The sequence below is a fragment of the Carlito syrichta genome, unplaced genomic scaffold, assembly GCF_000164805.1.
Source record: "Carlito syrichta isolate Samal-C Ts95f unplaced genomic scaffold, Tarsius_syrichta-2.0.1 Scaffold92707, whole genome shotgun sequence".
NCBI lineage: Eukaryota > Metazoa > Chordata > Mammalia > Primates > Tarsiidae > Carlito > Carlito syrichta.
In genome coordinates this window covers 48494-59392 of record NW_007036803.1, presented here as the reverse complement: position 1 = coordinate 59392, position 10899 = coordinate 48494, and positions in this window count along the sequence as shown.

Below are 10899 nucleotides of genomic sequence, written 5' to 3'. Positions count from 1 at the left end.
TAATTCTCCAAGTGTTAGGTGATTTTCTCCCTGGTTTTGCTTTTGTTTTCTAGTTTTGCTACATTGTGATCGGAGGATGTTGTTTGTACTATTCCTATATTTTTAAATTTTATTATGACTTTATTATCTAATATAATGTTATTTTGGTGAATGTTTGATATTTATGTTCAATTTAAAAGGTCTTTCATATCCAAATTTTTTTGGTTCACTTGATTTCTTGGATTTGTGAATTAATGTCTTCTACTACTAATGTTTCTGTTTTTCTCTATATTACATGCACTTTTTTACTTTACAAATGTTGATGCTAACATTTGGGTATTAATATGCAAAACTTTTATAATTTAGGCACAAATTGCATTTTTTAGTATTATAAAAGTTCCTCTGTTTCCTTTAATGCTTTTTGCCCTGTGTTCAACCTTGTCTGATACTAAGATTATATTTAATTAAGTTTGTATTTACCTGATACATGTTTTCTCTTTATTTCCTGAGTCTTTTTGTTTCTGATATGCTTTTTGTATACAGCACAGGGTTAGATTTTGTTTGGAATTCAGTCTAATCTTTAGTTCTTTTCTTTTACTCTATTGGTTTAGCTTATTTGCATTTCTTAATACAATTTTAATTCTTTTGTTATATTTTACTTTCTAGTTTTATAGCTTTTTAAAAATGTTTTACTAAGTGGCAGCTTTTCTTGTTTCATTTCTTTTCATTAGAAATAACTATTTCTGTTTTTAGTGATTACTTTTATAACTTTATATAATGCTCTTAATCCTCGTTTTTAGATACTGTGAATTTCTCTTTGTGAGCAATGATGAAATTAGTGTATTTTGTTTTTCTCTTTCCTTCCTCTGTGTCCTGATTTTATTTACTATATTATCTTAATGTTTACTTTTACACTGTTAAAATTTTTTATAGTTCTGTTTGCTTTGCCAGTTTTAAATGATACTTTTGGACACCCAATTGTTAAAGATAAGGAAAATGCTGAAAGTATATCGCTGAATCCACCCTCACCTGTTTTAACTTTTGTTAGGTATAGCCTTATAGATTATCTAATTATACTTCCCATTGTTGTCTTAATCTTCTTGTTAAATAGATTCAGTTCTCATTGCCAATCTTTTTCTTAGTTTTTTTTCAAGCATCTTTTGATTAGCTGAAGTTCATCCTCATGTAAATCCTTTGATATGGACTTGTGGGAAAGTTTTCTAGACTTCTTGTGTGTATAACACAGCCTATTTATCTTGTGCCTTTTTGTTTTTGAGTAACAGTTTGACCAGGTATAAAATCATTGGGTCACTCTTTGTTTTTTTTTTCTTTCGAGTTGGAGTCTCACTCTGTTGCCCAGGCTGGAGTGCAGTGGCACACTCATGGCCACCCCAGCGTTGACCTCCTGGGCTCAGGCGATCCTTCCACTTCAACTTTCCAAGTAGTGGGAACTACAGGCGTGCACTACTACGCCTGGTGAATTTTTGGTGTATTGTAGAGATGAGGTCTTGCCAAGTTGCCTGAGCTGATCTCGAACCTGCAGTCTCAGGCAATCCACTCGCCTCGGCCTCCCAAAGTGCTGGGACTACAGGTTGAGCCATAGAGCCCGGCCGGGTTACACTTTCTTTATTTGAATTTATTTGTAAGCATTATTCCAGTCATATATGTGTAAAATGTTCATGGCACATATGTTGATTTGTTTGAGACTGGCTAATTTTTCCTTTTAAATAAAATTGATATAATCTTTTTGACTTAATCTTAATCTCAAGCTGCCCCCAAAATTCTATTTTTTATTACCAGAATCTACTAGGATGTATTTGAAATTGTGTTGATTTTTATGAGTTGGTTTTTCCTAGGACTTAATGTGCCCTTTAAATATCTAAATCTGCTTCTGTTTCTGAATGTTTTCTTGAACTTTATTTTTTATTGCAAATAGGCATTGCAGTATCTCCTTTTCTTGTGATAACATTTTTTTCTCTAACTCTTAACTCTTCATTTCCAGTTTATTTTTTCTCATTTCATCCCTCTGAGTTTCTAACTGACTTTAGAAATATCCTTTCTTGTGTTTCTTCTTGTTTTACTTTCATTTTTATAATAGTTTTTTTTTCTACCAATTCAAGTATTGTTCTCATACCTGTGCTCTTAAATTTATGCATGTGCTTTTGAACTGTTGCTGCCCTGTTTTTTTCAGTGTTCATGGCACATATGTTGATTTGTTTGAGGCTGGATAGTGAGTACCTGGTAGACTGTTATACCATTCAACACATACACAGATTTGTAACCGGTAAATTGGATGTTGTTTCTTTCTTTCTTTGTTTTTTTTTTTTTTGGAGACAGAGTCTTATTCTGTCACCCGGGGTGGTACAATCACAGCTCAGTGCAACCTTGACCTCCTGGACTCAGGCAGTTCCTCTGTCTCAGCCTTCTAAAGTGCTAGAATTCCAGGCATGTGCCTATAAATTAAAAAAAAATTTTTTGTAGACACAAGTTCTCACTACGTTGCCCAGGCTGGTGTTTTGACTCCTGAGCTCAAGCAGTCTCCCTGTCTCAACCTCTCAAAGTGTTGGATTATAGTCATGAGCCACCATGGCCTTTATTGGCTTTACTTTGTTCTTTCCAGCCTTTTCTAGCTTGATAAGTTACTTTCCCTTTCCTCCAGACTAATTCAGAACTTCTACTATGCAATTTTTTGTTCTACTAATTAGCTTATATTAGTGTGTATCTTTAAACATATTATTATTTTACTCTGTCAAAATGAGAACTTTCTCTCAGCTCCTTCTCTAATGTACTTGTTGACTTCTCTTTCCTGCATTCCCCACTACCTTTCTCTCTAAGTCTCAGATATTATGAGATAATTTAACCTTTGCATTCTACATTGTTTCTTACTGGCAGAATATTGCTGTTGTTTCAAAAACCTGTAGTTAAAGTTATAGTTCCAGACATAGTATTATCTATTTAGATTTAAATTTCACTTACGCATATTTCCTTGTTCACTGCTGTTTCTTATATTCTTCCCCTCCCCCTTTCTGTATAGTGAGGTCTTTGTTTTTATTTTAATTTTTGTTTGTTAGGAACACTCCCATGAATAATGTCCTTAGAAAGCCTTCATGGGTGGTATATTTCCTGAGCCATTGGATGCCGACAGTATTTTTCATTTGCCTTTGCATATGAATACTATCTTGGCTGTATATAGGATTTGTTAATTTCATGTTTTTTTTAACTCTAAAATTGTTCCACTTTCTAACTCCTAGTGTTGTAGATAAGAAGTCTGGCATAGTCTCATTATTTTTTTCATCTTAATTACCTGGTCTTTCCATTTGGAAGCTCACAGCATGATTTTTATTTTTGAAGGTCAGAAGTGTTTCTTTATTCCTCCAGAATGCATCTACTTTTTTTTTTTTTACCTGCTTCTACCTCTAATTAATCCTGATTGGGACGTCATAAGCTCTTTTCTAAAAACACACATCTTATTCAGCCTAGGGATTATTTTCTTATAGTGTTTCCTTGATTATTATTTCCTTCTATTTCCTTTTCTCTTCCTGTGACTTCTATAATTTCAACATTAGAGCATCTGGATTCGCCCTCTGTGTCCCTGGATTTGTTCATGATTTTTTAAAAAATTACATGATACTTACCCTGAACCACTAATTTAGTTTTCTGCAGTGACTTTTCTTTTTCTCTTCCTCTGAAATATTAAATGGAAAAATTATGTTTTTAGTTCTAGCAACCTTTTACTCCTAAAGTTGTAGTCACTATTGTTGTCTTGTTTCCTTCCTCTCTTTCTTCTTTTATCTATTCTGCCCCCATAGTAGGTGAATATTAAAATTGTTTGGCAGGATCCCCCCTTCTCCATGTTACTTTGTGTACTTCAATAGCTAATGAACTTTCTGAGTTACATAATGTTAGGAGTTGTAGACTCTCAACCCCCCTATAGCCATACTATTGTCCTTTTTTTATCAAATAGTAAAAGAAAGAATGCAAGATATTTTCTTGTGAGTCTAGTGATCAGTAGCATGGCACACCAAGACTTTCTGGTTGAGGTTGTTTTTGTGTGCAAGGAGAGTTCTTCTCCTCAGTCCAGTTCTATGGCTTCTTTCCAGAACTTTCAGTGTCAGAGAGTACAGCCCTCCCCCCTATTCTGGTGGAGTCACTCAGATACTGCTGACTACTTGGGCAATTTAAGGATTCATAGGCTTTGCCTAAGTACAATAAAGAATAATAATAAACTCCAGATCAGTGTGTTTTTTTCATTCTTTCCTTAAAACAATTAAAAAGGAAAAAAACCATTTCACACTGTTCTTTTTTGATTTTCATGTGGTTGTATTATCTGAGGTTTCAGGTGAACCTAGATTTAGATTCTTCATGATCCAGTGATCAGTCACAGTTATTTTAGTAGTTGAGTAGCAAGATCAAGAAATAATTATGTTTTTAATATTGCTTCAGTGCTAATGTCAGGGCCGCTGGTTCTTGGCTTCTTGCTTTTGCTAAATATTTTACTTGTACACTTTTTTCTAAATATTTACTTGTACACTTTTGTCTCAGGAATAGACATTTTTAATGTCCTTCCCATTCATACATAGTTTTAATACTTCACTCATACATACTAATAAACATAAAAGCATTTATTGGTGTACTTGGCATATATTCAGTGCTTTTTGGTTAATTGACTGATATGAACCTCCTGGATTAAGAAGTCAATACACTTTTTTAAAAAAGAAAAAAAAAGTAGATCTTAGCCTCAGCTGAGTCACCAAGACTGCAAAAAGTCCAAGTGCCCAAGTTACTGGCAACAAAAGTTTCATGGCTTTAGGGCATTTTATCTGTCTACTGGCTGTTCACTTGTTGCTTAGTGTTTTCCCTAGTCTTCTGAGATCTGTTGCTTCATTAGTTGTTCAGAAATTTTTATTAAGCACTTACTATATGCAAAATGCTATGCTACATACTGGAGTAAGCAAAACCTGTAAAGTCCCCTCCCCTCATGGAATTTACCCTGTTTCTTTCAAATACAGGTTGCAAAGTATTGGCTACATGTGACTCACAGTCATGTTTTATTTGGCTTACAGGGTATCAGAAATGTTTTTTGAGCCAGTATTTGGAAATGAGAAAGTTTACCTAAAAGCCTTAGTTTCCAGCTACTTTATTTTATTTATTTATTTATTTATTTTTTGAGTTGGGGTCTCACTCCATCGCCCAGACTGGAGTGCAGTGGCACGCTCCCGGCCACCACAGCCTCGACCTGCTGAGCCCCGGCGATCCTTCTGCCTCAGCCTTCCAAGTAGCCAGAACTACAGGTTGCACTACCATGCCCAGCTAGTTTTTTATTTATTGTAGAGATGAGGTCTCTCCAAGTTCCCCAGGTGGGTCTCGAACCTGCGGGCTCAGGCAATCCACTTGCCTCGGCCTCCAAAGCACTGGGATTACAGGCTGAGCCACCAAGTCTAGCCTCCAGCTGCTTTAAATGTATCTGGCCACACCAGGCCTTCATTCCCATGTGGAATTCTGTTCTAACAGCAGCTGCCCCATTCAACTCAAGCATGTAGAAATTCCTAGAAATTCCTAAAAGCAATAACAAATTCAGTGGGCACTTAATTGTCACAATTGTGATGTTCTTGTTTCTTATAATATAGTTAAGAAGATGAACTACATCTTCGGGAATTTGAATTTGTGATCTTTAGGTAATATTTATCAGCCTTCTGATTGTCTCACAGCCTTCAGAAGCAAAAGAAAAAGCCTCATACTTCAGCTTCAACAAAAGCAGCAGACGTATACATTGTAACACTCAAAAATTATTCTAACAGAATGGCATATAGAATCCTAGTTTATAAAAACCTGATGCTAGTTCTGATGTAACATATAGTATGTATTTTTGCATGCTGTCATATTGTTTACATTGAAAATTTGCAGTTTACTTCAACACTGCTGTAGTAAAATTTTGCTTATATTTAGCTAACATTTAGTTAGTGCCTTTTATGTAGTTTACATTTATTACTTTTATCTTTAGCTGTCAGAATTAACATATGAGATGTAGATATTATGACTTGGAATTTATTTTAAGAAAATGAGGGTCAGAGTTTTGGGACTTGTCCAAATTTCAAACCTGTTCTTTTTCCATGAGACAGCCTTCATTTGCATTTCTCGTTAAATCTTCACAATAATCCTCAGAGTCAAGTTGAGCAGGTTTCATCATTATCACCACTTCAGATTGCAGAAAAACAATTAAAAGAGCACTTTCTTGCCAATAATCACATAGCTAGTATTCAGAACATACCTGCTCTATGACAGGCATAGTGCTAGAAATTTAAGAGGTATTACTTAATTCTTACCTTTATCCTATGAGATAGGTACTGTTAGCCCCATTATATTCCTTAAGTAATTTGGAAGATTTGGAATTAGAACCTAGAATTTTCTATAAGATACACTTGTGGGTTTTGTTTTTAAGTTAATACATCATGTTACCCAGATTGCTTGACTCCTTTTTTGTTGCCATTATGAACTTACATACCTTGTAATTTCTTACATTCATCTAATTTTTAGAGTATACAATAAAATTAAGCTTGAAAAACAGATAGGGATGTAGCTTTTTTGTTTTCTAAGAACTGATGTTTTTCTCTCCATAGTGACTCAAGACAAATGAACCTGAATTTTTACTTCAAAGTATAGTTTATTCCATATTGGTATGTGTTCAGCAGTTTCAGAATTTTTTTTATTTTTTATGCAGACAACTCATTTAGGAAAATTTTGCTTAAGGTTTAGCAAACCACTGTAATTGTTTTTGAGTTTCAGTTTATTGTTGATTTGTGACAGAGAAAATGAAGCATAGGAAAATTATCTTAGTTGGTTTGGCAGTTGGGAAATAATGTGGTAATTCAATAATTTCAGGTGACTTGTATGACTGCTACCTAATTTCATAAAATACTTAATCCTGAATTAGCTTTTTAAGGTATGTTAGGAACAAAAAGGCCAAATAAAGCTAGGTTTAAGTATGGGGTTAGTGTTCCTTTTGTATATTTTGTATAAAGCTTATAAAGCTAAAATATACAAAAGGAACACTAACCCCATACTTAAACCTAGCTTTATTTGTAAGTTTGGGTTCCATTTTATTTTAGTTACATTTCCTTGGAGAATTCACCAAATGTCAACTTCCATAATATTCCTAAGAGTACAAACCTTTTTAAAAAAAGTTATCAGAAGAGTCATAGGTTCTGTATCTTTTTGAAGAATTACCCTTAATTTTACTTGATGTTTCTAACATTGCAAATGAAGGATAGATATACATTTAATAATCAATTCTTAGTTATATTTAAACTGAAGAAACATTGCCACAGTAATTGTCAGTGGCATCTAGGCAGAGTAGCCAGTAATTCCTAGTTGAACCAGAATAATAAGGTTCTAAAAAGGATAAAAGCTGTCACTGACCGGGAACTTTACGTTTTAGACAGATTAATAAAGGTTATTTCCATGTTTTTATTGATATATTTATCTTACAGTGAAAATGGCATCTTCCCTTTGTTAAATTTAATTTATAAAGCCCCTTATGATAGTTGAGCACAGTAATAGCTCATGGATCTGTAATCAAAATATTAATGTTAACTTTTTATTTAAACCCAATAGAGAGAACTTAATATCAAAAAGTATTATTAAACTTTGTGAGCCCCAAATTTTTATTCTTTGAGTAATTGCTTCTTACTAATGTTGTAAATTTTTTAATTCTTGATTTTTCTAGGGATTATTTCACATTTCAGCTGCTTTTGTTTTCTACTGCTATCATTGAGGGTTCAAGAACAAAAAATAAGTCTTCAGGTAAAATGCCTGATCCATAATAGTGCTTGGCATTGTATTTTGCTGAAAAGATCATATACCTGTTTGGATGCTTGATCTGAAAATAAAGTTGCGATGATTATGAAATTTCCGCATGGAGTTTTCTTGGCTGCCTCTAACAAATTCAATCTTATTTGTTGGTTTGGTGTTTTTTGTTTTTTAAGAATTTTGGCTGTTTGCTTTCATTTTTTTTTTTTTCATGTTGTCTTGATCTGCAATAACTATACGGATATGTGCTTGGACCTGCTAAATATTTTAATTTTGCATATTTTGGCTGCTTGAATTTTAAGTAATTTTCTTGGACAATGCAAATTTTAAGAGCTTGAGAAGGCTATAAGTGAAATATCAATTAACAGAAGTTTGTAACTAGTTTATAAATATATCTTTATTGCATACTATATATTTTAATGCTTTATAGTTTACCAAAATTTAAAAAATTAAAAATTCAGTTTCTCAGTTGCACTGGCCACATTTCAAGTGCTGTTTTCAGGCAGTATGTGTCTAGTGGTTATCATTGTGGACAGCACAGATAAAATATTTTTTTTAACAGAAAATTCTCTTGCACAGTGTTGTTTTAAACTGCTTAAACAGTTAAGTGTAAGCTCATTTCTGACACCAGTTTTTATAACAGTTCAATAACTCCAGAAGATAAAGCATGTGACCAGTCTTGAGACTACTTCCTCTGAATATATAGACATCCGTAGCCTGAGTATTTCATACTTAAAGTTGTCTCAAACAGTTCATTTGCTTTGGTATTTATGCTACTTTAAAGTAAAGTTGTTTCTTGTAGCAAAATAAATGAAGCAGGAAAAGGCCAAAGACTTAGCCTAAATTTGAATCCTGACCCCAGGACTTACTAGTTTAGTAACTGTTGGTAAGTTACTGTACTTCCTTGAGCCTCAGTTTCCTTATGTATAAAATGAAGGTAGCAGTAGTTACTTCATAGGATTAATGTATGCTTAAATATGTCTAAAAGCATGTAACAGTGGATATTTGTAATGCTTTTAAAATACAGAGTGAGGCCCAAAACATTTATAAATTAATTAGGCAGTGTCATTTGCATAGAGTTGCTCTCAGCCTGGCAATTGTAATAGGTGCCTAGAGTATCTCACAGACATTTCTCGTCATCATGGGGTCATTTTTACTACTCCAGATGCTTAGGAGAGCAACCACACTTTCTGAAAAGTAGCACAACTTTAGTTCCCTGTTTGCAGTCTCACGTGTCTCCCTTGATCATTGCTCATACAGAGAGAATCCAGATTAGCCAACTATGATTGTTAAGTCTGGTAGTGTTTCCTTCTCTGTTACTTTAATAGAAGTTTTGGCTAGTTAGTAGTCTACCCCAAGTATTTCAGTCATAAAGTGTTGACTTCTTAATGGCTATGGGTAGTGTCTTCATGAATGTTTTCAACTGACCGGCTGAAGATTTTTAATAATCTTTTCCCAACTTTTTCAGTGTCTTGGATTTAGTGTTATTTCCAAGCCCTATTTAACTGTGAGTGTATCACATTACTAACAGCTCTTGCACAGTTATAAAACGTAGTTCCTCCTGTGAAGGCAAAAGCTCAAAACTTAATAAGGGTGTGAGAGGAGAATACTCTAGCAAACCCCCAGGTAGGCAGAAATTAATCATATCACACAGTAGATTTTTAAAACTGAAAATGTTTCCAAGCATACAAAGACAGATTGTATTGAAAACAAAACTTTAAAATTTGGAAGTTAAGCATTTGCTGTTTGAAGCAGTAATCATAAGGTTTGGAGTACGAGTGAACTATCATCTAACTCAGAATTGCTTATCAAAGTGCAGTTGAATAGTGGCTATAATATGGTAACATTAGCTTTTAATTTTCTGAGCAGAGATAATTTCACTAGAAATTTTTTACGGTGGATATTGGCTGCTTCTGCATTAAAATCAGTGTGCTTAGAATGTTTTTGTATCTAGGTATGCCTTTTTAATACAGCAAATAGAGATTTGAAGGATAGTTCTAATTACTTTTCATTATGTGGGCTTAAAGGAGCTTATGAGTAAAATGACTGACTTTAATACAGCATTCTGATTAAACAAAAAATATTTTTTAAAATGATCTCAAAGACTTAAAAATTTTTATTGCAGTAAAGAAATGTGTTGGTCATAGAGCAACATAAAAAGTGTTGTAAGATAGTTATTTTTCTGTCCGCAGTGTATTCAGAAGCCTGTACTTAGTGGACTTTTACTTATTTCCGTTTGGTGTTGGTAATCTATAACATGGGCTTATGTGGCAAAAATGCTATTTGTTAAAAGCTGACTTATCTCATTGTCTTAATTTATGATAAATGAGCTTTGATGGTTCATTTATATTTAATTCTAGATGTAATGTTAATATATTACAAAAAGTGGAAAATGTGATGCCCTATTCTGTCAATTCTAAGACACGCTTTTTGTCACACTTTAACAGTTCTGAAAATGAGATGTGTCGTAAATCGATGTTGTGCTATAGTTTAATAGAAGCATTTTTTCTTACTTGATGGTCTGTATACAAAGCAAATGGTTACATCTTATAATCATTGATGTTTTAGGTTTGATAAAATGTTGATTTTTTGATGTTTGGTGTACAACTTATATTCACATAATTCTTTGTTAAGATATTGGTGTATATTTGTGGTAAAAAAAATCTAAATAGTGAGAATATACCATATTACTTGGATTTGTAAACTTTCACTAAGTTTTTTTAGTATTTCCTTCAGATCCTTTTCAGTGCTATCATACTAATTATGTGCTTAACATTCAACTGGTTCCCTATCTGAATTTTCTGTTGAAAGATACCAGAACAATAAGAGAAAGATGGAGATCGAGAGAAGAGGCTTGAGGTTTAGGGTAGGGTAGGAGTAGAGGGTGGGGCCTCCAGAATTTTGAGAAGAAAAATGGGGAAAGGGGACTTGACTTGATGGCAGGGAAGTAAGCAACATTTTCCATTTAACCAGCTTTGTTTGTCCAGAAATCTTTTCCTGTTTCAGTGTCTGGTTGCAGTATATTAGCTTGTGAGCTACGCAGTAGGTAGCTAAAATCACTCTGAATGCATTCCCTCGATTCAGGCCGTAATAAACCCTTCTTGCTGAGGCCTT